Source organism: Melospiza melodia, chromosome 13 (genome assembly GCF_035770615.1).
Source record: "Melospiza melodia melodia isolate bMelMel2 chromosome 13, bMelMel2.pri, whole genome shotgun sequence".
NCBI lineage: Eukaryota > Metazoa > Chordata > Aves > Passeriformes > Passerellidae > Melospiza > Melospiza melodia.
This window is the reverse complement of record NC_086206.1, coordinates 10,471,413-10,497,874: the sequence shown is the minus strand read 5'-3', so window position 1 is coordinate 10,497,874 and position 26,462 is coordinate 10,471,413. Positions and strand designations below refer to the sequence as shown.

At 41.7% G+C, this 26,462-nt stretch overlaps 1 protein-coding gene across 5 annotated transcripts in view; it reads right to left on the bottom strand.

The window, feature by feature from the left end:
• Positions 1-25,718, bottom strand: part of ADCY7 (adenylate cyclase 7) — a 60,849-nt gene extending 35,131 nt beyond the window's left edge. For 2 of the 5 annotated variants that reach the window (XM_063167756.1, XM_063167760.1), the window contains exons 1-2: positions 25,593-25,708; positions 7,659-7,811 (exon numbers count right to left, since the gene is read on the bottom strand). The gene's annotated coding sequence lies outside the window, so the exon portion shown is untranslated. Of the gene's footprint in view, positions 1-7,658; positions 7,812-19,492; positions 19,621-25,592 lie in introns of all 5 variants that reach the window. The other 3 variants (XM_063167757.1, XM_063167759.1, XM_063167758.1) reach the window with 3 other exon arrangements.
• Between the last annotated feature and the right edge of the window lie 744 nt (positions 25,719-26,462).

The window sequence follows — 26,462 nt, the reverse complement described above, 5'->3', positions numbered from 1 at the left end:
CATTTATAGTTAATTGTATCCCTAATGTCTCACCTGTACTGGTTATTACTGAGCTTTTCATCATAATTAAAATCCTCCCATTTTTCACTTTAAAAGATTCTTTTGGTACTCAGACCATTTTCATGTGCATAATAATGCTCTTGAAAAGAAGTGTGAATCTCAGAAAGTGTCCCACTGACACTTAAAGGAGATGAAGAAGAAATTAAAATATTTGCATCATGTTTTACTGCATTTTCCAAGTCAAAGGTAACTGCACTATTACTTCACTTGGGTGTAAGCCAGTTTTTCCTAAAGAAGAAACTCTCAGAAGGTGTGCACAGGGGCAAGTATTCCAATCTGAATTTGTCTTTCAGTAACAAAGACAACACACTCCAGACAGTGGGAAGGTTTGGCCCCTGATGCAGCAGAGAGGCAGGCAGCTCACGAAACATCCTGAGGAATTCCTTTACCATGGGGCTGGGGGTGCAGGCACTCTGCCCGATGTGAACAACTGCATGAAAGAGATAACAGGCTTGCTGTCCCAGTTCCTTCTAAAAGTTTATTTCAAATCAAAAACAATGAAGATCTTCTTTAATATACTTGCAGAAATATGATTTTTATGGTATTTTTTATGATAAATATGTATTTTGAGAGGGAACATCATTTTTCCAATTAGCAGAATCCATTTTCAAAAAATAACTAATAATTGCTAAGCAGCAATACATTCACAATTATGTGGAACAAATTATCCTGTCTTGGTCTACTTAATACTAAGTCCAGGAAAAATTACTTCACAGCTTGCTTTCTGTAACTTCTCCTGACTATGTCAATGAAAAAACAGTACCAAGAACTACATCTATTCTACAGGATTATACTGTGTGGCTGTGGCTCAGTTATCTGATGCTCAAAAAATGAAAAATGGGTGCAGTGTCAGCTTGGCACTCTCTCTGCATGTTATTGAAGAGTTTTACAGGACAGTAGATTGAAGAGACATGTCTTTTCAATAGCCTAGGCCATTTTAATTAAAAAGAGATTGATATCTCATTGATTTGTTTCTTCCTGGCTGATCTTTGTAGATATGCACTGCAAGTAATTATGAATGACCCCTGGGTCATACAATTTTCTTCTCAGAACTCTACCAGGCAAAGAAACTCCCCAAGAGTACTTTATTGATTTACCAAGAACCCATAATGCAGCACATAAATGCTACTTGGAGGTGAATCATTCCACTCCAAATTACTTTCAATTTGCATCCCATGTCCCACTGCCACTACCACCTCCTTTTTTAAAAGTCCCCACTTTTTGTGTCTTTCCTCCTTTGAATTTTTTCCATCAACCTTCTGGAAATGTAGAAGGTAGATTTGAGAGAGAGAAAAAGATTGTATCATGGGTGGTATCACACACTGGGAAAAAGATCAACTCACCATGCTTCTGTTTATACATTTAATGATAATGTGAGCACTGTGCACCACAACATCACTTTTACTCTTTTTGGTCATTGTTCCTGGAAGTTTTGCTGTTTTGACACACCAGGAGAGGTGTAACCCTGAAACACCAACAGCCCACAAAAACCAAAGAACACTCCCAGAAGGACCAGTGGCAAACACACTGAGCCAAATAGGGACTGGATCTGGGCTGTTGCCATAAAGCCACAGAGCTCTGATCAGCAGCTTATCAAGAAAAAGTCTCATTTCTTTAGAAGCCTTCATTGTGTTTGGATGAAAAAGAGAAGGAATTGTCACCCAGGTCAGGATCTATAAGAAGCAGCCCTGGCACTGTGGGTTAGAAACTGCACTGAGAGCCTCTGGGAGCAGCCACCAAACACACCAATATGATTCAGTCACATCTGTGTGAGCTCCATAGCCATTTGCCAGCCAATTAACATGAAGAATTTTTCCCCAGTGAATATGTAAGAACACTGGACATGTGAGAGGTATAAAAAAAACTGGACAACAGAATACCTTCCAGAAAATGAACCAAAACACCTATTACCTTCCAAATCTACTGCGTTTCAGTGGGAACAAGGATGTGCTCACATTCAGCACCAGAACCTCTTCTAGGTAAGTGCTGGGCAAGACCTGACAAAACACAGCCACCTTTCACCTGCACACAAAAAAGACAACAGTTCTATCTCCCACAAATCTAGGTATTGTCCTATGCTTTCCTCCCCTTAGATGGGAACTTTCAAGCACTGCTAAACTCTCCAGTCTCCTACTGACTCAAAAATACAAAAAGCAATTATTATTTCATTAGCCTACCAGGCTTGGACTGAGGCTCTTTTACTCTCCCAGGCTAGTTAAAACTGTCCACCAGGCTTTTTGTCAATCCACCCATTTTCTGAAGACCTGGCTGGAGACACACACCTTTTCTGAAGGCTCAACAGCTGCAGAATAGCTGTGGCCTGTACAGAGGCTGTAGAGCCCAAGTGTTGTAAAGAAACACACACCAGCCCAAGGGTGTGGATGCATGGGGTAATTTCAGCCCCTTCCTCCCCAGAGATTGTCTGCATGGAGCAGTGTGAGGGCAGCTGGGGCAGGGAAAAAGGGGAGAGCATCCAAGACATGGAGAGAGCAGAGCACAAAGTCACATCCCACATCCCATCTCTAGAGCTCTGGCACAAAGAGCAGCCTCCCCTCACACTGCACGGTGGAGTAACAGAAAGAATGACAGAAGTCAGACTGATAACAAAGAACAGCTCTTGGGATGGCTTCTTTCACTCTCTGCACCCTCCTGCCACCCTCACACTCACACACCAGGATGGACAGACAGCCAGCGATCACATCCTATTCCCTCTCTCAGGAGAATTATTCACAGCAGCTCCTGACCAAGTTAAAGCCTTTCCAAACATAATCCAAGTATGTTGGAGCTCTGTTTTTAATTTCAAAGCTCCTGATATATTCACAAGTGAACTCACAGTAACCATCTGGATAACTTATTTTTTCTCTTAGCTGTTCATTTGCCCAGAGCTCAAGACCTGATCACCCAGAGCTGCCTGGTTAGCAAAGAGCAGTGTCTGAAATATTAAAACAAGCTCTAATAGCAAGAACCAAATGAATCTATGCAAATTGTCTTATTCCTCTCAAAAACTTCTGGATAAAAGAAAGCAGAAACACTTTTTTCATCTTTAACTGATACAGAACCAGACAAACAGTACAGTTTTGATTTCCATTCCATCTTTTGTTTCACACAAATAACAACAATGTTTCTGAAATTACTTTAGCAATTTCCATGACAAGAATGATTGCTGACTGTAATTACCCATTAGCAGATCCTAAAAGGGAATCAGGAATCTATAAACATGCAATAGAATAATTGAAGGAGATTAGTGGATGAATTATGAATCTCAGGCAAAAATAATCTCAGTCTAGTGGACTCCATGACTAGTTCAGTCTAGGAAATGAAATTCAGCAATACAAACACACACCACAGGAAATACCATTCATGTTAAAGACAACACTTCTTCCTTTTAGACTTTGCTTTCAAACACTACCGTGCAGCCACTTCAGCTTCTTCTACCCATGCAAAAGTATTGAGTGGAGAGCAGGTGTGCTTTCAATGATGTCTGCTAGCAGTGAGTTTCTTTACAAAGGTGAACTTTTTTTAATACATATTTTGAAGTTTTCATGTGAAATTTCACCTTCCTTAGCTACATTTAATTATTGAAGGCCTTTTTCTGCAATACCGAAAAAAAAATCTTACTTACATTCACCTTCTATTTTCTCAAAAAGTGAGCATACCCACTTCAACACATCAGCACAGAACTATATTTACATTAAAACACTAAATCAATACAAAATTAGTCTGTCATTTTTTAAAAATTGACACATCAGAGTAATCAGTGACACTACATCACTTAGGGTTTGCCCTTGAACGTTGAAAGCCACAGCAATGATAGTGCTGAATGAGCTGCAAAGAAAGCATGGAAACTGAACTTTTAAATTCACATTCTTATTTCAGTCGATTGCTTCTTCTCATAATGTTTGTTCTCCAGGGCTATTTCAAGTAGGAATAAGTAACAAGTTGTTTAATTTGGAAAGAGTTTTTCAGTCTCCTGTACAAGTGGAAGATGTGAAATAACAGAGGCTGTGGTTTCATAAGCACCACCAGCCAGCCCTGGCCAGGCAGAGGAGGAGGAGGAGGAGGAGCAGGTCTCACCCAGCTGGAGCCCCCATCCTGCACCAAGCTCCTGCTGCTGAGCTCTCTGCAGAGCCCACTCACCAAACACAGCATGGAGAGCCAGTTTTGGCAGTCACTTCCCTCTAGGGTGGGGGAGTGCAGCAGGTAGCAGAGGCACAGATGAGCTCCACAGCTGGCCCTGGGTTTGGAAAGGAAGAGCAAACCACAAGTAGGAAAGCAAGCACAGCACTGAGCTCTTAAACTGACTCATCACTTCTCACAGGTCCACAGCCTAAGGAAAGAACATGAAGAATACCACTGCTAAAGCTGGGGGCAGGGGGAGGGTGCTTGTTGCTCATATTTAAATACCACTGTTATTACTTTGGTGCTTTGAAGAAAAAGATTACAGTCACAGAAAGAAATCTCTGTGCTACTGATCCAGGTAGGACAGAAAATGGTGACAGAATATGGTTCAGAAAACCTTTTGGTAATTTATGAGCTCACAAACCAAGTCAGTAGAACACAAAGAAGAGTCCATATAATCAGACTGCTGCAACTGAACTACACAGGAGAGTTTACTACAGTTCTAAGGAACTTTTTATTGAGAAAACACATAATGGTTCAACCAACAAATCTATTAAGCCTTATAATTAAGTGCTGGGTCTGGCTCAGCAGGGTGGGGGAGGAAGCAGCCCTTTTATAATACTGGTTTTCATAAGCAGTAAACTCCAGGGTGTAAAAAGAGACATCACACCAGAAGGGAATTGAGCTGTGCTTTGCATCTTTCCAAACCAAGGTGTGTGATTATTTCTTGACTTCCCGACCCCCTGTCACATCTTACAGATAGACTTTTTGACTTTAGCTGATCTAAACTTGAACTTACCACTGCAAAAGTCAATATTCCCCTTACACTTTCAGTTTTCATATCTATTTAAAATTCATGTCTTTGAACACAGTGTCCTCAGAAGCCAGAATAGCTTTTCACTGAGTAATTTCAGTTAGTTATATCAAAAGCAGTGTGCTTGTGCCATTACTGAAAGTACTAAAACCTCTAATATTGAGCTATATAAACTGCAGAAAAAAATCCCTAAAACACAGACCATTAAGCTTCAACATCATGCAGAAAAATATTTTCAGCTAAGACAGGAACAGGGACAGAGTCTCTGTGTGTCTAAGCCCCAGTAAGTTCTACAAGAATATCCCTGATTTTCACAGAAAGTAAAACTCCTGATTTCAGAGGATCTATTTTTTTAAGGGGAAAAAAAAGGCATCACACTAGGTAATACTGAGCCTTTACTGAAATCAGCAATAAAACAAAAATTCAAGAAAGGTGTGCTTGAATAGTCTTTTTTCTTTTTCAGGCATTATCTCATTTAGGTTACAGAATTATAACAAATAGCAAACAAAAAGCTCAGGCTGACAAGATTTCTAAGCTCAATATAGTTAATTACAACTAGAATGAATTCTCTGTCACCTGTTTGGCAAAACTATGAATATGCTTCAGATAATCTATTTCAGTAAAGCAGTCAAGAAGCAGAGATGTGGCAGAGTCAGACTACCAGGTTGTAACTGGAATCTTCTATCACTAGATACAACAGATGTGCAAAAAGAAAAAAATTACAAAATATTTTAAAAAAATCACTGTGAACAACAGTGTAATGGGCATAACACATTGCTCTTTTTTTTTTTTTTCTGTCCCACAAAGTTATTTGAGGGGAATATAGAGTTCAGTACAGAAACCCAATGCTATTTACCCATGTCTAGGGTAAATAGTGTATTTGCACAGAGCAGGTCCAATCACAATATGGCAGGGACAGGGCAGGAAAAAGATAACACCTGCCCTGAGTAAGATAAGAAATCACTTCCCATTTCAGTCAGGTCCATCTAAAACCAGTAAAACAGGGAAGGAGGCTCCTCACTCTCCTACCTACAATATTCCCACCCCACTGAAGTGAACAGAAACACAAACTGGCATCTGAAATTCAAACAATGCATTGATATCAACAATAACTTCAGTTTCCTTGATTTTTTTTTTGTCCCAGTCTCTAATTTTTACAGAGCCAAGTATTTTTCTTAAATGTTTTTGTCAAACATGGTTGTTTCTAGTTGAATTTCTGCTCACTCACCTCTCCCAGGTCGAGAGATGGACACAGAAAGAATGTGACTGTGCCTCAGTACCTGGAGCAGGGCACTGCAGGGTGGTACTGCAGCACTAATATTTTTGTTAATGTATACAATGTCCTTTACTAAAGCAAAGCCTTCATACAATTTAAGGAAGAAGGGGGAAGGTAAGGAGACAGATCAAATCCAATCCCCTTTTATTTAATGACTAATACTTCAATACTAAGTCCTATCAAATACCTGTTTTAAAAATCTTATTTCTCTATACTATTCAGTACAGGGAAATTTTAATGTTCCCCAAACTAACCATGCAACATTTGTTACACAACCACATCCGTACTTCACAGCCAAACAAACTAAAAGTAACACTTGCAATAAGGAAGTTCCCTCCCTTGGAGGTTAAATACTAAAAACACCACCAAAGAGACACACATTTCTGATGGAAGCATTATTTCTGGAATCATAGCCAACCTGAGGACACAAAGCTGTCAAACACCCACAATTCTTTTTAAAAAACTGTTCCAAAATGCAGTACCTGGTTTTGGAAAGGTCCTTTGTGGAGTCATTCTCAAATAAAACAATAATAAAGGACTGAAAACCTCAGAAATCTTCTACTTGATAGCAACACACTAAAAAAAATGCTAGCAGTTGTATACATGTTTTTCATTGACCCAGACAAAGGGCCACAGGAGCCAAACATTCACAAGGGCCTGGTCAGGTGCTTTGGATCACAAAGAGGGAGCCATGGGAAGCAGTGAGAGCTTTCCAGTGACAGCCAACATGCCTCATGGAATTTTGTTTCCACACTAAGTTTTGATTGTCTACTAAGATACTAAAATGTCTGAACACAGATCTAATCACTATCACTCTTCTTGTTTCATCTTATCTTTCATCTTGCCATTTCCAAAGATTGTTTGATAGCCAGCCCTGCCAAACCATCCCCAATGCCAAGAGGCCACTTGCACTATGCAAAGCACTGACTCACCAGGGGAAATGGGGATATCTCACCTGGCACAGCAAAAACAAAGCAGGCATTTGCAAATTAAATTCTCCTGAAGCAGCTTTATCCTTTGGATTTGCTGATACTAAAGCCAGTTAATGAGTATTAAAGCAGAACTAGTAAATTCCAGACCTGAAGTAATACCACAGACATGGCAAATCTTCAGGATGTGGCAGAAGTCACTTCCCAAAAGAGCCTGCAGCTGGTGCCTCACAGCTCCAGGAGGTTTACAGGAGAACCTTCCAAACTGAGGCATCTCTAACACTGAGTGAAGGCTGCCCTGCTCAGTGCCCAGCCAGCCCCAGGGCTGGGAGTTCACCCACCCCAGCAGCACTGGGAAAGCACTTCCACCTGCACTGCAGTGCTGAGCTGTGCACAGCACACCATCCACCTTTATTTACTGGGACCACTGATAAGAAACACACGCTTGTTGTTTGCTTACCATTACAGGACACAGGATTCATTGGCAAAATCCATATTTCTCCACTCCATCATGGTTTGTTCCATCATTTTCAAATTCCTACAGAAGAGTGAGTGCAGCCCACTCAGGTTAAATTCTTGACACTAAATCTTTTGATGTACCACACGTGGGAGCCTGCAACAAGACAGGGAGTCTTTACTCCAAAGGCCACTGTAGGCATTAATAATGCTTTATTTCTTCCCTTCATAGTTAAAGGAAGAAAAATCTATCTCCATCACACATTTTATGAAGCTTTACTCAGACAATCAGTAGAAGAAAAAGTATTTAACTGTATTGTGACATGAATATAACCTGATTGAAACAATCACAGCTGGAAATGTCTGAGAAGAAGGCTCAAGAGTGATGAGAGGCACTGTCTTTATGCTAACTGATTCCAACATTTTTTTAAGCAAGGCCTGCATGACAGCAAAGGAACTCTGCTAAAAATAGGATAAGAACATTTTACTAACTTTCACAGCATCACAGATAATGAAAGTTCTACTTTTCCAGTAAGTTTTGTTGCACATAAGACCAAATAGCAGCAATTAAAAAAAAGACACTCCATGAAGGATAACTTAAAAACTATATAACTCAAAACAATTTAAAATATTGCAGATCAGCAAATATGACAATATGGCAGGAAAGCAGCTGGAAAAAAAAAACCCCAAAAGCACACCAGCAAAACATTCCTTCCCCGGACCTTGTAACTCTGGATAAAGACTTGTCTAGTGCTAGTGTGGAAATGAAGAGATTCTGACACTAAATTTGCTTGTCTTGGAGTACCAAAGGGCAGAAGTGCATATTCCTAGGATGCTGTGAGCAGAAAATTCTGTCTCCAGTCAGGCAGATGACAAAGACATGGTTAGGTATCATCCTTGAACCCAGTGCGCCAGGTATCTGGTAGAGGAATTCATATCACACATAACAGCTCCTGGCTTTGTCTCACTCTCTTCCTGCTTTATCCTCTTCATACACATTCTGGGAACAGCTCTTCAGATGTGAGAAAATGCCAAAGAAGTTCAGCACAGCACCAGGCTCTGGCAGGAGCCCTGACTCCTCACTGTTCCTTGTTGGAACCCCGTGCATACCCACCAGGGGCACAAACCAAGAGGAGTAAATGGTTACAAAGCAATGTTGAGCAATGACCCAAAGAGAGGCCCAGAGCAGGAAATCAGAATTAAGATGGCACTGAGGAGCCTGATTCAAGTTAAATAGCTGTGCTGGGAAGAGAAAGTATCAGCATCAACTTCACTGCTCATCCCGAAGCTCTGCCCGTGGGGACCCACTCTGGAAAACAGAAGGCAAAAGAAACTGCCAAATAATCAGCACAAAATTAGAGTGGATGCAAAGTATTGTTACACAAAAAGAATTGAAGTAAATCTACTGTCATTTTCTGTTAATTTTTGCTAAAATATACAAACTACTTGAACCACCACTCAAAACAGGCACTCCACTCTGTCACAGTGGGTTAAATGTCCAGCCCATACCTAAGTCCTGGGACAGCTGTGGCCATTTCCATTAGATTTTGGCCAGGAGTTAGCTGTACCTAGCCAAGAGCTAGCTGTACCTAGCCAAGAGTTAGCTGTACCTAGCCAAGCCCTACACGCATCAACATTCATAAAAGTTGGGTGAAAGATGGAAAAGATTGTTATGTGAAAGGTCAAAACCCTGACAAAGGCTTTTGGGAGCCTTGGAGAGAGATGAGACGAAAAGCCACAAGAGATCTCAGAGAACTCATCTGAAAAGGCAGATATGAATCTGCTGTGTCTGTGCATGCATAACAGCAGATAAAAATTAAACTTTGTTAAACCTGTTACATGCACAATTTGGAATGCCCAAATAAGCTGCTGCTTTACTTTCACTGTGTCACGTATCCAGCACTAAGGATGAGTCTCCGATAATCACAAGAGATACCTTGTGTTCCTTTGAAATGGACCTGTGTCATCTGGAGAGCAGCACGTGGGGAGGATGCTGAACAGTTAGAGCACCCCAGAAATATCAGAGTGCTTTAGAAAAGGAAACTGTGACAGTTTTTAAAAATCACTCCATCCTTATGAAGGTGCTTAGTTGTAATTCATACTTATAACACACCTTAGAGAATTACAATGTGATTTGGGGAATTAATGTAATGACTATACCAAGCTGACAAAGTTTCACTGACTTTGACTTTTTTTTTTAATTTTTTAAATCTATGTCTAAAAGCATTATTTTGTCCAGAGCCCTCAATAAACAGTTATATGCAAGATTCCTTTCAGTTACAGAGGGATGAAGAATACCACTTCCCTAGAAGTGTCCTCACGATCGAATCCTGGGGATATTCCTGTCCTACACAGACATTATAAACAAACATAATGCACAGGAGAAATACTTCACATCAAAATGTAAAGAGAAGAGAGTTAAAAAAGAAAAAGGTTCTCTCTGTGTTTGTAACTGAAGTTCCTCAGAGGCACAGACCAGTCTGCTGATAAGTAGCAAGTTTCCGGCAGTAAAGTGATACACAAAGTACTTGGAGCCAATTTTTGATCTGCAAGACAGACAAGCCTCTCTGCATTCAGCACTCACCACAGGCACCTATTTCCGTAGCAACAGCTTGTGGGGCGCTTTCATTTTGACTGAAGAACATTTAACCAGTTACATTATGAGCCCTGCACCTTGCTGCTACAGCAGCAGTTGCCTTTCACACCTACCAAATTGTTCTTTGTGTGGCATTGAGTTGCTGGATCAATGCTGCACCTGCAGCACAGATTTGCTTTACTGTGTTTTGGTGGTTTGGGTTTTTTTGTTTTTTTTTAACTATCTGAACTTTATCAAGCTAAAACTGGTCAAAAGTGGAAAAAACTCCCAAAACTTTACAGTATTAAAAAAGGTAACTTAGTTACTTTGTAACACCCCTATTACTTTCCAGATGTTTCCTTTGTTTGAAGTTTGGAGTATTAGAATACAGAGAAGTACACAACTGCAGTCGCGTATGTAACAAATACAGTCCTTGATTAATGTCAGGGAGACTTAAATCAACCAAAGGAGACAGAAAATGTACCAAAATAATAATGCAACATCAACTATTCACCATCAGATTAAATGGCATAATGAAGTTTTTTTTAAGTGCCAACAATTGAGAAATTACAATCCAGGAAGTAACCATTCAAAACTAAGAAAAAGCAATATCTTTCAATGAAAATGTAATTGAACTACACAACTCATCCATCCCAAGTTTATCTTTAGATGCTGAGGAAGGAAAAAACAAATTTTCATGAATATTATGCCCCAACAAAATACAAACTACTAATGGCCATAAGCCATAGCCTAAAGATCCAACCTGCAGGTAGTTTATTAAAGACAGCCATGTTTCACAGAGCTTGCATTGTGCACAGAGCCCCAAGGAAAAAGCCAGCAGTTACACACAAGGAAAGTGCTCAACCAAAACCCATGTATGAAGCACGACAGGAGCAGGTCTGGGAAGAGGAGCCAGAGTTGAGAGTTCACTGGTCAATTCCTCCCTGGTACATCAGGGAGCTCCTGTAGAAGCACAAATCACCCATTTAATTAGTGTCAGCCGTTCAAAATTACTTCTAACTCTCACTGAAGTTGTTCAGCACAATTTAAGAGCAGGCCTGAGAGTCAACTAATGCCAAAAGCACAAGAACATTATTTCAATAACCACATCCTGTAGTTAAAACACAGTAAATTCCAGAGCTATTTTTCTCCCTTGTAACCCCATATTTCCATCTTGTGAAAATACAAATTCTCAAAACCTTCTGAAGCCCTTAGTCTCTGTGTGAGAAGGACAGCTAATGTGTTTAAAGGAAAGAACTCAAATTCATTTCTTCCCTCCCTCCTATGGATTTGCTCCTGGCAGACTCCAAGTGTGTGGTACCCCCTTTCTTCTCTCCTGAAGGAACTGACTTAATACCAATATCCAACCACAAAAGGTGCAAACAAAATAAGTGAATACTCACAAGACATTTTAGGAATATTTCCAAGGAATAGTTCCAAGCTTATAAGATGCAGATAATTTTGGACTATAAAAAGTTATTATAGCAAACATCTTTGCTGGCACTTAAATATTTGCTGGACTTTATTCTCATGCTTCCAGAAACATAATTCCTGGAGGAGAATGTCTGGCAGGAAGCACAATGCTGGGCTTTAAATATCACATAAAATAATAATTAAGTTATTGTGTAATAGCATTATATTTTCAAAAATAAATATATAATTAGATAAGAATGCATAATGTTAAGGATAGCAGAATGCCCATGCTTCAGCTCCCACTGTCAGACATGGTGGTTACAGAAACAACACAGCAACCAGAGCTGTAAATTCACTTCCAGAAACTCAGGGGATCCCTTAACACCAGCTTTTCAGCAGCAAATGTAATCAGCCCCTCTGAGCAATGGTGTGACAGAAGAGGGGCTGGAATCATGAGGTTCCTTTCATCCCTGTCATGTGGCTGAAACCCCAGCATTGTTTCTGAGGTGCAGCTGTAGCTGACACTGCCTTATTGCCCAGGTACAGCTGGGTACCTGCCCCAGCAGCACACCTGACCCACAGGTGGAACAGGAGGTGTCTGGGATGTGCTCTGCTGCAAACAGCTTCACACCTATTCATAAATCACCATCCTCCCTACACAGGGTTTAGGTTAGTTTAATGAACAGAAACAGGAAGTTTTACTGTTCATTTTAAAGAAATAAAATTATCACAGATCCTGGCTCTGGCTCCACAACTGGGGTGTCTACAGTAATATTTGCTCAACAAGTTTCTCCTCCTCTTCCCTCTTCCTCCCCACCACTTATTCCTATCTTGTTGCCACACCATTCTTTCAGAATGTGCATGTCACTGTTTCTAGGACTACAGATCAACACAAAAATAATCATTTGTCTCTCCTAGGTTTTGTTCCTTTCTGCCCAAGAGGCAGACAGGGTCAGTGATGGTGCACAGCAGCTTGGAGTGCAGCTCAGCCAGCACAGCTGAGAGCAGATGGCTGCAGAGCAGAGGCAGAACAACGAGGTGACAGCAGGAATGTGCTCCTCAGCCTAAGTCAGAGGGAGGAACTGTGCTCCCACATGTGCCCCAAGATGAGGAACAATCCAGAGAGATGCTAGGCAAGAGCCAGGAACAGAAGAGATCAGCTCCTCAGGAGAAAACAGACCTCTCAATGCCTTTGGCACCAAGCAAGTAGTCAGGGTGGTCTGAAATTCTCTATTTTAACACATGACAAAAGCCATTAACAGTTCAGTTATGCACAGTCTGTGATCTGCAGGAAATATTCAAGACTGTAAAAAAACAGGGACAGATAAATATATGCAAGCAGGGAAGACTCACTGCCATCAGATTGGCTCACCCCACCTCTGAAAACTGAATGAGGAGATCCAAGATGCATTCCCAGAGTGGGGAGGAGAGCTGTAATTGCATCATTTTTCTAGATGAGCAGTGTCAACAGCTCGGGCTCTGAGTGAGTGCTGAGCCCGTCAATGCCCTGTGGAGGTCCCTGGGGCACGGTGCTGTTGGAAGTGATGACTTGCACAACAGGCTGCTGAGCAGGATCCAGACACAAACACGCTTAGGAGAGAAAGAAGAGCTGCTACTTTATTTTTCTGTAAGAGCAAGAACACACTGCCAGTACTTTGGGCAACTTCCAGCAGCCAAATTACTGTTAATGTCCAGAACACTTTCCACTTTTGTCTGGGAGCTTCCAGGATGAGTAAATAAGACCTCATGTACTCTTATTTCTATCAACATTTCACAGAATGAAAAAGTCAGAAATAAATCAGACTTGCTAGAATCACCCTGTGAGCACCACTCACATCTTTTGACTGCCAGGTTTATGCTTCCACCAGTAAACACACTTCAAGTCTGCTACCTAAAAATGCAGTCATTTCACACAGAGAAAAAAAAAAGATGCTCTTCCCTTCCAATTTACAATTTTTGCATGGCAAGAAATACACCAAAAGGAAAAGCTTAGCTCACTCTTTTAGACAGAAGCGAGTTAAGCACACAAACAGAAAAAATATCAATCACTTGTGACCAATTTGTAGCTTCTAATATGCTTTTTATCTTGCACACCTTCTAGAGGCTAATCTCCAAACCAAGTATTTTTTGCATTTGATTACCAGCCTCAAAAGACATATGAGTTCACCGTGAGAAAGAAAAAGCCAAACATTTACATTTTTAGAGTGTTTCTGATGTAACACAATCTGCAAACATTTACAAACCAAACCCCACACACTAACACTTCATTTATTTTTGTTGGTTATAAATTAATTTCAACCAATGAAGCAGAAACCACTAACATACAATATAATGCACAATATGACAAACCCCGTATTCATATTTATCACTGAGTCAGCCCACTTCATCCAGAAATTAACATCCAAGTGTTTCAGGGTAGGGAAAATCATAAGCTGTATGTAACCCTTCAGTGACCTCACCTGTGCATGAAACAGGCAAATCTACATTTCTAGGCACTCCATGTATTACACACTGACATAAAAATGCTGTAACATTCATTTAAATCATAAAACAATGGTTTACACCCAACCTTCTAGTACTTGATTACCATGTTAAGCCTAAGCATACAGACCTAAAACAAGGAAGAGAAGGAATAAAATGTAAGTGAAAGTGTCTGGTAGGTATTTTTGTTTAAATCCACTCCTTAAAATGACTGTTAGCAGTTACTCTGTTCAGGTACACACACATCGGACTATACCAATAATTTCATCAGTGCCTAATTGCTTAATATACCTATAAGCATATATAAGCACAAAGAAACCCCAGACGATAAAATAAGTTGACATTTATAAGCAAACAGTCAAAACTTAGGTCTCAAAACACCAATTGCTCCACAGCATTTTTACAAAAAGACACTCAAAGTGTCTTTTGAAATAAAACACTGAAAGTGTTCAGTGACAAGCATAGAAAAGGCTTTCTATATCTTTGACACAAGCTCCCAGCTTTAGGTGGAGTTCAAAAAAATGTGTGTGGGGGAGACAGCAGGTCTGCAAGAAATGTGCAGAAGTTCAAGTGACGTTCAAAGAAAACCAGTGGGGTACAAGAAAAAAGTGTCCCATTAGGAAACACACTGTACACTGTCATCTGCAGACGTCAAGCACAAATTCAGAAAGCATTAAGACAAGTTTTATATTTAGACACTAGCTAGTGTCTAAATATGATGAACATGGAAACCAACACTCGCTGAACTCTCCACCCACACCACTGACTCATGAAATCCTGATTTCCTAGAGCGGATGACAAACAAAAGAAGTAAAAGTAAAATCAAAGCTGCACATTAAACAAACTACATATGAGAGAGATTTTACATGTACTATGAATACTAGAGGTCCACTTTACCAACATCATGGCTGGAAACAAATCCGTACCATGAACTTAAAGCAAGGACTCAAATCAGCCACAATAAACAAAGCTTAAGATTTTGTAAAAAGATATATTCATAGCAGCAAATATACTAAGTAATACATCAATTTTTCTAAGTGATGTTAGATTTTCTCAATTTCCTTTAACATTTCCTCCTTGGCTGAGATGAATGTGGACATTAGCACAAACTGTAGCTCCCAGGGGACACTGACAGGGCCATGCATGAGTGACATCCCCAGAGCCAAACCAGTACCAGAGGGGCTCCCCCCTGCAGCCACAGTGCAGCTCTTGGCTCCTGCTCTGAGCCCTTGAGTGATTCCCCCAGTTTGCCCTGGTTTTATGACCCTGCAGAAAGGATCAGGAGGTCAGTCTGAGGAACGGGGATGATTCAGTCAATGACGCAGCAACGAACTCAGACTGAGGGTCAAGAAATCCCAAAGAAGAAAAGGCAGATTCTCGTTCTGGCAGCAGTCAAACAAAAGAACAGCCAGGAAGTTCATCAATAAAGGCAGATTTTTGTGTCAGTACTCTGTCTTTGAGCAGGCAGTATGTCTAGTTCTAGCCTGAAATTAATCTCTTGCACGAGCACACTACAGTACAAACCCAAGGTAACTGCATCAATACCAAACCCTGTGGCACAGTCCAGAAACAGAGCAGATAATGTTGACAATATATTTCTTCAATTAGTATGCTTGAAATTATTGGGAAATATATGTAAAAAACTCAAGGTCCTAAGAAATTCTTGAAAAGTTTGCTGACTTCTCCATTAAGACAGGAAGGCAATTATAAGAATGTTTAAGCCCACTGACACAGCATTGGTGTTTTATCAGAATATTAATGTTAGCAGACATTTTTAGTGAACCCTAAATCACAAAATTGTGCGTTAAGCAAAGCTTTTAGCATTTAACTGCAGAGGAGAACTTGCCTTAGGTCAAAGGTGATAAAAATTCATAAGACAAGTGAGAAATCAGCATAGAGTTCTGAAAGCCTTTTTTCTTTCTGTAAACAATTCATAACCAAAAGCTATGTTTGGCAAGGAAGGTGCAGTGACCCCTCAGGTTGCCATCATGTTATTAAAAACTGAGTTCCATGCTGTTAGCTATATAGCAGCATAGAAAGGAAAAAATAATTAATGAATAGTTTATAGCAATACAAGCAATCACCCCAAGCAGGTTAGAACTAGAGAAAACTACATCTTGAGATCATTCTGACTCAAGTTTTACTTCCAATAAAAAGGTACACAGTACAGTTTGCATGCTAAAAAAGATCTGTCCAAATGACTTTTTCAAAGGCTACCATGGCAAAGAAAACTGCCTACCTAGTTACACAAACTAATTATCAGCAGATCAATTAATACATGAGGATCAACAGTATATAAAATTTCCCATAGTAACTGCCAATATACAAACTCACAGCCTCCTGTAAAGAAAAGCAGAATAACTTGTCTCACATTTACTTTATGTTGGATAACAGTATACACAGGGAATAATTAAGGCATTTTAATTTGCCCCCGACAACATTTTGTGCAGCCATTCTCAGGTTATTGTCTAAAAATGAGTGTGGCCATAATTACCATGTTGTTCTCCTGCTGTAAGAACATACATTTATGTTAGAAGATATCTGGGCAGCCTGTGTGCACTGCTGAGGGAGGTGAGGAAGCTCTGCTCTGTAATCACAAATTCCTTGTGGCTGTCACATATCTGAGGTTTGTCCAGATATTACTAAAGCTCTTTAAGAAGTTAAGAGTCCTTCACGTGACAGGGGACACAGGGAGGGCTGGCTATGGCACTGCTCTGAGGCAGGAGCAGCACTCAGCCTCCTGTGCTGAATAAGACACCAACAAAGATCATCCACAATCCCCTGGCTGTTCCCTAGCTCAACAGGTGGGTGGTGCATTTAAAAACCAGTTTTTCAGGTCGGAACTCAAATTGTATGGTAACCATGCAACAGACCACCCGAGGGTCTGTGAGTGGCCAGAGGGTCACACAGCAGCACAGGAACTGGAATCAAAGGCTGCTTGAGCCTTCTCACAGAGCAAAGAAAAGCCTGTGCTGGGCTGTCAAGCACAGGAACAGGGATATGGGAACTCTGGGAAGCATTGACCAAATCCTAAACACTTCAAAGAGGGAAGATTCAGCAAACAGCATGCTGTATGGTTTGTTTTGCACTGACGGCAGTCACTAGCATCACCCAGAAAACTTCTCTAAAAATTCCCCCCACTACTAGCTCTATGTCTTTGTGACTGTCAGCTATCTCATGCCTCCAAGAGTTAAGTATTTCTAGCTCATGGGACTCCAGAAAAGTTTGTTTACTTCAAAAAGACAGTGTGAGAACTGATTTTAATATCCAGGGCATTTGTTCCCAAGGCCCAGGCTCAGTGAGTGAGTGCAGAGAGGCAGCACCCAGAATCCTGAGGTGCTTAAAGCACTTGCACATGGAGTGGACACAAATACAGCTGGCTGGTGTCTTTCAAAGAAGGCACAAATCAGGGTGATAGCATCACTAAGCTGCATACAAAAAGAGAACTTATTAAAATTCAACCACAAGGCTGGAAAGAGTGGTGGAGTTGTTCCCCACTCAGAACTGGCACACTTCCCCTGCCCACTGCCAGGCCTCTGCTCTGACACAGTTCAGGTTACAGCAATTTAAAAGTATTTCTGGATAACCTGATTTCCAATGTGTTAGGCAGCTGCTTCAGAAGTGCTTTTAAAATACACCAGCTTTCAGAAGATATTCCCTGCCTTCTCCCTTCTGGTCTCTCCAGAGTCCCCTCCCATCAGGGGCACTCACCCAAGCCTGACTCTGGGTCAGGGAAAGCTCTTCCCAAGTCCACTGCAGTACCATTATGCAACAATAATACAACAACACTAGGTCTCCTCCTCCTGCAACCCATCCCATTTCTGTGAGGGCAGTGCACAGTTAAAGAAACCCTTCCTTCTCCCCCCAATCTCACTTTTTTCATGTCGTGAATACCCATTTCTAATGAGAACATTTTTCTAGCATGTAAAAACTGCAACAACTGATTCATGGCTTTCTAATTCCCAGAGTTCCCACACTTTGTACAACCAACACTCCTCAGACTTAACAGCAAGCAGTAAGTTTGGTTGTTCAGGGTTTTTTTTGGCTACTGCTTCTTTAAAAATTGGCTGTTTGTAAATGCACAAGCCCAAAGAATGATGCCTGGGATACTGATACACAGAATACAATGGAACTGCCATTCAGAAAGATAAAAAGAAACAAGCACAATATTTTGGATTCTGTGGCCTTCAGAACTGATGTTTTAGTTTTCTTTATTTATACCAATAGATGTTTATGTATCTTTACACATATGCATTTTTATTGGCAGCAGAGAGCTGCAGGAAAAGCCTAACCACAAACAATCCAGTTTAAAATAAGTAGAGGAGAATCTATTTCCATGTAGAGCTGCCTGCACAAAAGCAGGACAGAAATTAATTCAACATGTAAAACAAGTGTTTCATGCTACTCTGATAAACCAGTTTAGCTACAACTAGATCCAAATTCCCTGTGTAAACATGCTTGACAAATGGTTATGGAATACAGAATTAATATAAGAAAAGAGCAACTCTTATTTCTTGCTTAAATTTGCCCAAAATTTTGAAAAGCAAAACTTTCCCCTTTGTACTCTCAATATACTATTCATTAATTGCAATTTAATCTCTTTTATCTAAAAAGATAGTTAAATAATTGGTCTGCACCTGACCAGAAGCAATTAACACCTGCATGCAGCTCTGCTCAGACTGACAGCCTGTGCCACTGAATTGTGTTCTACAGCTGCACCAGTGAGCTCTGAACATGCAAGCAATCAACACATCAGCTCGCTGGGGAAAATAAAACAGCCTGTGTGGAATTTTGCCTTTTGTGGCACTGTAAAAACTGCATCAAACTGCTCTTACCAAGTCACTACACTGGGGTTTCCTATTTCTTTGAAAGCTAATCATGGTGTTTGTACTGCTTTCAAATCAAGTTCTCACTTTCTCAGAGCATCTCCTAGCTTTGAGTACCTTCCAATGTGAATTTTGTGTTATCTCATGTGCCACAACACTGCACAGTCCCAAGCAAACCACAATATCCATCAGCTCAATTGCTGCTGTAGCACTGCAAAGCATCTTCTACCTTGTTTTAAAAGTGCAGCATCCTGAGGGAGGAGGGGGCTTGTAATTGTTACAATTAACAATCTAAAAATAATAAGTAAAAACTACTACATTCAAAACAGGATACTCCTCAGGAACTTGACAAAAAAAATATGATTTTTTAAAAGTACTGCAGTGAAATATTTTTATGCTCATTTCCTGCTGTACAAGTAAAACAGAGGAACAGAGCTCACTCTTAAGGAATACTGAAATTAGGATAACAATTCAGCTGGCAATACCTTCAAGCAAAACAGAGTCCAGGTCACTTTTCCAGCATGTTTCAGAAGTATTACTTACTACTTGCATAACCAGGAGCCCAATTACACAGCACAGCCACTACTGATGAGGAGGGAATTGTCCCTGTCTGACTCTCTAGAAGTTCAACAATATGTTCTGGCCACTTCCTCTGCCTGGTTGTTCTGTTCCTACAGAGGAAAAAAAAATCATACTTAAAAAATGCTTATCCTATGAAAAAACCTGCATTTTGTCCATTTAGCTTCATGAATCATCCCTGCAGCAGGTCAGATGAGCACCAGGGCTGACTCCAGGGTGGGGTGGAAGCACAGGGGCAGGAAGTGAAGAGAGCTGCTGACTTTTAGTGACAACTACTCCTTGAGCCAGGTTAGCTGCACCCTAAAAATCACAGCCTTCAGTGTGCTTACTTCTGTGTTCATAGTTAAAGTCATATATTTCTAAGAAAAACCCCCCTTTTTAAACCCAATCATCAGTCACTGTAACATAAAAAGTGAGCAGAAAGGGATTTAGAGTTCCCAGGATGTTCCCAAAAGAGGTTGTTCCCTCCTGCATATACATAAGACCTTACTGGAAAAAAAAAAAAAGAAAAATCATTAACAAGGTGGATACTTCATATGAGAGCAAAACTGGGCCCAAAAACCCCAAAACTCAATCTGCTCACAAGACTACAAAGTGACTGGTAGTTACGTCAAATCTAGAGGAAGATAAATATTAACCTCAAAACCCAGTTCCTGATTAAAATGTATTAGTAATGCTAACATATATTTAACACATTTTCTGTTACCTTAGTTTATTGCAACAAACACGTTTCTCACAAATAGAGAAACGTTTGTTTCCTTGGCATTGACATACCTGTCACCTTCACAGCTGGAACTGCCATCAAAGGAGGAGCAGCAGGTCAGGCAAAGAGTGCCAGGAAGTGAGAAAGTTCTGACAGCAGCACCCCAACTTCCTTTCAAATGAGAAAATTGAAACCAAAATTCTCTTCTGCTACTACAACTTATTTTTTTGATTTATTCCCCTATGTGCTCAGTAGCAACAACAGGGAAAAAGAGAAAGACACACAGAAAAGCTCCAGCACAAAGTTCATCCTCTCTCAACTTGACCCAGTCTGGGTTTTTCCCTACAGCCTGACTAAGCCTGAGCTTGTTTGAGCAAGCAGGTCCTGCCTGAAATACCACAGCAGATGGGCTCAGGTTAACCTGAGCCAGGTGCTAAGAATATCTGCCATTTAAGTGATCAAGGCTTTATCACCATTTCCATTAATTTCAGCTGAGTTTAAATAAACCCCACTGAGCTCAGTCTGTCCCAATCCACCTTTGTGAGATCCTTCTCAGCTGTGCTCCTTGCCCAGCCCTTCCATGTGCTCTGTCATCCTACTGGAATGCTTGTTCCCTCACCATTTTGGTTACATGGATGGAAAACAGTATTCCAGTAATTAGTCACTGCTAGATGGTTTGATCATCAACTAGTCCTTTCAAAAACCTTGTGAATAAATGCATATTTTTACATAAATAAAGCAGAAAGTGTCCCAGACTGGACATTAAGTAAATAAGTAAATATTGAAACCCAGGCTATATTATAAATGAAGAGCATCATACTACAATATGTTATTCAACTCATTGACATGCTAACTTATCATTATTAGTCATTACAAAAATTCATGGAGTGAAAAGTAACAACCTAAACTCAAAATTAAACAGTCACAGGTAAACTATTTCTACATTTGTCTACCTATGTTGTCTCTTTCCTTGAAATAAAGCATGCAGTCTCAAGACCTGACAACTTTATTAAAGCCCTTTAAAGCATTTTTGTATTGATTCTGAGACTAAGCTTGGGGCTTTATAACAAGCCATTTACAAAGCAACATTATTAAAAGAAAAAATTACAGCTATTCTTACTGAACACTTCAAAAAAATCCATACCTCTTGTTGTGTGCTGAATGACACCTTGCATGACAAACAGCACTTGTCTGTGCATCCCACAGAACAGGAGGTGGGACAAAGCCCTGCAGTGCCCTTAAGGGGCACAGGACACCGGAGAATGAGCCTGAAATTCACCTCCTTCCCTTCCCTTGACTTGGCCAGAAGGGACCTGAGCACGGCAAACACCCAGACACGGTGTGAAGGCAGCACACAGGAGCACCTGGGGGAGAAGCTGCCAGAAACAGCCAGCTCTGCTCAAAGAAACTTGTCCCCTTTCTCTGACTTACACCGGGTGCAGCCTCGGTAATCTCAGTTATTTCGTGTTTAACTAGAATCATTGCTTATTCACTTTAGTTTTGTGCCCACAGACAGAAGCTAAACACACCCTGTTGGTTCCTTCTCTCTAATTACAGACCAGAAGCCACTTTTAAATGCTGAAAAGAGGATTACAGAACAGCTGCTAAGAGAGGAACATTTTGGCCATTAGCTGTGAAGGAAGCTCTATAGGAAAAGCTGTGCATACAGCTCTGCTGTCACAGGAGAGCCAGCTTTGACTTTGTTCCTTCTTTAAAGCACCAACAGATCTGAGGCCTCTGAACTGCAGGGCCTGTGCTGGAGAAATCAAACCAGCAGCTTGGCTGCTACAGAGGAGAAGATTTGTTTATTTTTTATAAAAGTGCTACTGAAAAGAGACTACACAAAACAAAGCTGATGAAGGGCACATTTTGACATGTCATAATTCCAAAGTATGAGGTAAAGCAACGTTTTGGCTGGAAAAAGAACAGCCACAGGTTGTGCTTAAATTCTCCTGTTTATCTTTGGGTAATCTAGACAGAATCATTCCACCTTTTACACCCTCATTTTATTAACTGAAGAGGTAACGTTCAGCAGTAGCAACCTACACATGGTGTGCAGGAAATGTCATATCATTACAGCACATTTATGCTGTCATATGTTATTATTAAGCAAAGAAAAACACTTCCAAAGGAAAAATCCAATGTATGGAGCTTGTCCCTCTGCCTGCATATATGGAGCACCCTGCTGCTCAGCACCACGAGACAGAGCCTGGATCCTAGCTGAGGAGCCTCAGGAAGATAGGATGGTGTCAGAGTGAAAGACAAACAACAACAGTTATTTAAAGTGATTTCCAAGTCTCTGGAGATAACAATGATAATGATTTTTATTATGAGATAAGAGGGTTGTAAAACTCCTAATTTTTTAAGGCAGTGTTTTCTTCCGGATGAAAATGTTCTGGTTTTGTAAGAGTAGGAGGAAATCCAAGATCTGTATCTTTACTATTCTCAAAACGCAAAATATAAAACTAAGGTTTTTGCAAACACAAGACAGACTCTTGGTGAAGTCTGCTGTAACAGCCTGAGGAAGAAGTTGCACTTCCTTATTGTAATACAAGATGATCTGTGCACAGTGCTTACAAACTACTTCACACTGTAACATCCTGTCAGCTCAGCAAACAATCATCTTGAAACTGTGCAGAAGCTGGTTTAACAGATTACACCCCTCTTTATATAAGGTATTCAGCCTTTGACAGAACCGGTTAACTCCTCAAATGGCTTTTTACACCCTGCGCTGCACAATTTGAACATTGACAGGTTTTACTAGGGAAGGAGAAGCTCTTCGGCTCAGGCAGGTGCCAGGTTTCACCTGGAGAGCCTGGCGGGGTTAAGGAAGGTCTGTAAGGCTGTGGCGGTGCCCAGGTGTCCGGAGCTGCCCGCGGGCTCAGCTGGCGGCGGAGAGCGAAGAACAGGGGAGGGCAGTGAGGGACAGCGGCTCCCCAGAGCCTCCCTGACACCATCCCTGCCATCCCTCTGCTGGCCCTGCACACCTCAGCCCCGAGCCCGACCTCCCAGGGCAGTAAAACTTTCCTCAATTTACACAAAAAGAGTGGGTATTTCTATAAAGAAAAATCCCAAATGACACTTGCAATACAGAAGCTTTGCAGATGCTGAGTGCATTGTATTAATCTGGAACAAATCCAAGTAGTCTGGATCCTTTTTCCTTTTTATCCTTAGAAAGATAAAACGTAGCTTCAGCACAGACTGTAAGACTGAGGGAACAATAACTGGGTGAAATATTTCACCCTATATTTTACAAACTCCATAATAAGTTAGAACAAGCAATTTTGCTAAGTTCTGTAATGTTACACCTAAGTCGAAGGTGGAACACAAGAATAAATCTAAGATTTCAATGTAGAGATTTTATTTTAATTCCATGGGGAATACTGTCTCTTTCTATTATTTTAATCTAAGAGCAACTGGCAATTACACAAACACCCACCTTGACATGAAACAGCGATCATCATCCCTAGGCTTACTCCTTAAACTAATTAGCTGTGAAGCAGCACCTGCTCTTTCACTTAGCACGGGCCGTGAGGACACAAATACCGACACACATTAGGGAATACCCACATACATTAGGAAATGAAGTCTCTCCCTTGTTTTCTCCTAACGGCGTTGACATTAGCTTCATTAAGAAAAATTTAAGAAGTTTAATGGCTGCTTTACAAGAACCCCCAATGACCCTAATTGCTGTTACTAATGGCTTCTGGAAGCAGAACTAACATGCCATAATGGCCATCAGAAATCCGTACTGGCTTACTGTTTTGAGAGAGGTATTCCACACACCCCTCCGTGTCTGTTCCTCACTTCTGGAGAGGGGAGACTGTCCAGGTATGGTCACTTTGGCAAATACACCTCAACACATTCTTTTTCTACCTACAGGGGATCATAAAAATCCTTCCAGATCAGGATCAGGATAGATCCTTGAAAGATCAGGATACCTAAACAAACAAACAAAAAATTATTTATTTTTGACCTAGACACAAGCATTAAGCCCTCCTGGAGTTTTTCTCTTGCTTTCCTGGAATCCTGCTTAAAAGTAGTATTGGAAAGTGTTGTTATTAGTTTTCAAAATATATAATAGCTACAGAATTTCTCTATAGTAATTTTCCTTTTTAGACATAAAGACATCAAGTAAACAAGTTCTCCTGTTTTTTCTTTCTTCTTCTTTTTTTTCCCCCCTTGAGATGAGTTCCTTTTAGAAGATCCTAGGGCATTCTTTCCTATTAAAAAAAAAAAAACCAACACCCCCCCACCTCCCCACCAAACAAACAAAAAAAATCACCACCCTTTGAACTTCTCCACCATGAATTTCTACCAAAAGCAGGTACATTTACAGCCTATTTCCCACTATGAAGAAATTTTCATATTGCAGTGCCTAGATGCTTGATTTCCTATAATAAATCTCAACCACTTCAGAATCAACTCCAAAGTTTTTAGGTACATTTGTGCGGATTTTCCCCACCTTGTATTTGCACAGCACTTATCACAGCATGGTCTTGGGCCACAACCAAGTGTGTCAGGCTCTCAGTAATATAAATAAAATATAAGACATATGACAGGAGAAAACCAGACTTCTGTGCTGAACCAAATTCAAACACTACACTGCATATTTACTTTGTGTGTCCAAAAAGGGTTTCAAAGTGTCTCTGCCCAGTTCTCAGCACTTGTGCTGACCACATCCTTAGTGCTTATGACAGAAGTCTCAGGCTTTACAGACTTGAGTCTAGTCCTGGGTCACTGGTGATGACATGTCCCTGTCCCAGATATCCTTCACCCGCCAATGGCAAACATCAGAGCCCAGCAACAGACCCAATGCCGAACTACATGTTTTAAAGTGTTTTAATCCCTTTATTAATATTTGTTATAAAAATACCATAACACATCCCATGGAGATTAGAAATAACTCACCTATTCAGCAGTAAAACAAGACACAAACCAAACTTCTGCAAAAAGGAACAACCCAAACTCCTGATATTTCAAGTTCTCACTGGTATTTAAGTACCTCCTTCAGCAGTTTAAAGCCCAATTGTGTTTAAAAAGTGCAATCCAAAAAAGATCTAAAATTCCCTCTACTTAAACCAAGCCAGCTTTTGGCTTTAGAGCATAGAAGACCACCCCCAACGTCTCCATTCATGTGCCAATACTCAGGCCTCGCAGATTTACTAAATCCGCCTTTTCTGAGCGAAATAAACTTGGAGAAAAGGTTTACGGGCCTCAACATTTGTTCGCCGTTCCCAAGTGTATCAAGTGGTGCCATACGAGGTGGTAAATAACCATTACACGGGAAACCTATCGAGCCTTCGGCTCCTCCTGCCGCGCTCCGCGACCCCCGAGCTCTCACTCCCGGCGCGCTCTCACCTGCGGCCGGCGAAGAGCAGCAGGCAGCGGCTCGGGGCTGGGGCTGGACCGGGCTCTGCTCTTCCTCCTCTTCCTCCTCCTCCTCCTGCCGCCGCCGCCCGAGGTGTCTCTGGGGCCCGCGGAGCCTCCCCGGCGCGGCGAGGGCGGGACCGCGGCGGCATCGCCCCTCCTGCTCTGCCTCTCCTCCCGCTCCGGGAGCGCCGCCGGCCCCGCCGGGGGACGGCCCAGGGACTCCCCCACATCGTCCGGGGCTCCTCACATCCTGAGGGGCTCCCCCACATCGTCAGGGCTCCCCCGATCGTTAGGGGCTCCCCACATCGTGAGGGGCTTCCCCCATCGTCAGCGCTCCCCGGCTCCGCGTCTGCAGTGCCCTGTCCCGCACAGCCTGGGAGTCCGTGTGTCCCCCCATCAGCGTTCACGATGTGCAGCGGTGGAAACAAAATTCTGCCCGGGACTCTGAAAAATACAAAAGTTTACAGCCACTTCTTTACATCTGGCTACTGCCGTAGTGGTTCTGGCAGGGCTCCCCACCTCGTCACAAGCCGGCAGCACCCGGGAACCAGGGACCTGGCCGGGCTGCACATGAGAGAAGCGGCCGTGCCACCCCACAGCCCCGGGCTCCCTGTGCTCCACTGAGGGACCTGGCACTGCCACCCACAGCACTGGCCTGCTCCCTGTGCCCCACTGAGGGACCTGGCACTGCCATCCCACAGCACTGGCCTGCTCCCTGTGCCCCACTGAGGGACCTGGCACTGCCACCCCACAGCACTGGCCTGCTCCCTGTGCTCCACTGAGGGACCTGGCACTGCCACCCCACAGCCCCGGGCTCCCTGTGCCCCACTGAGGGACCTGGCACTGCCACCCCACAGC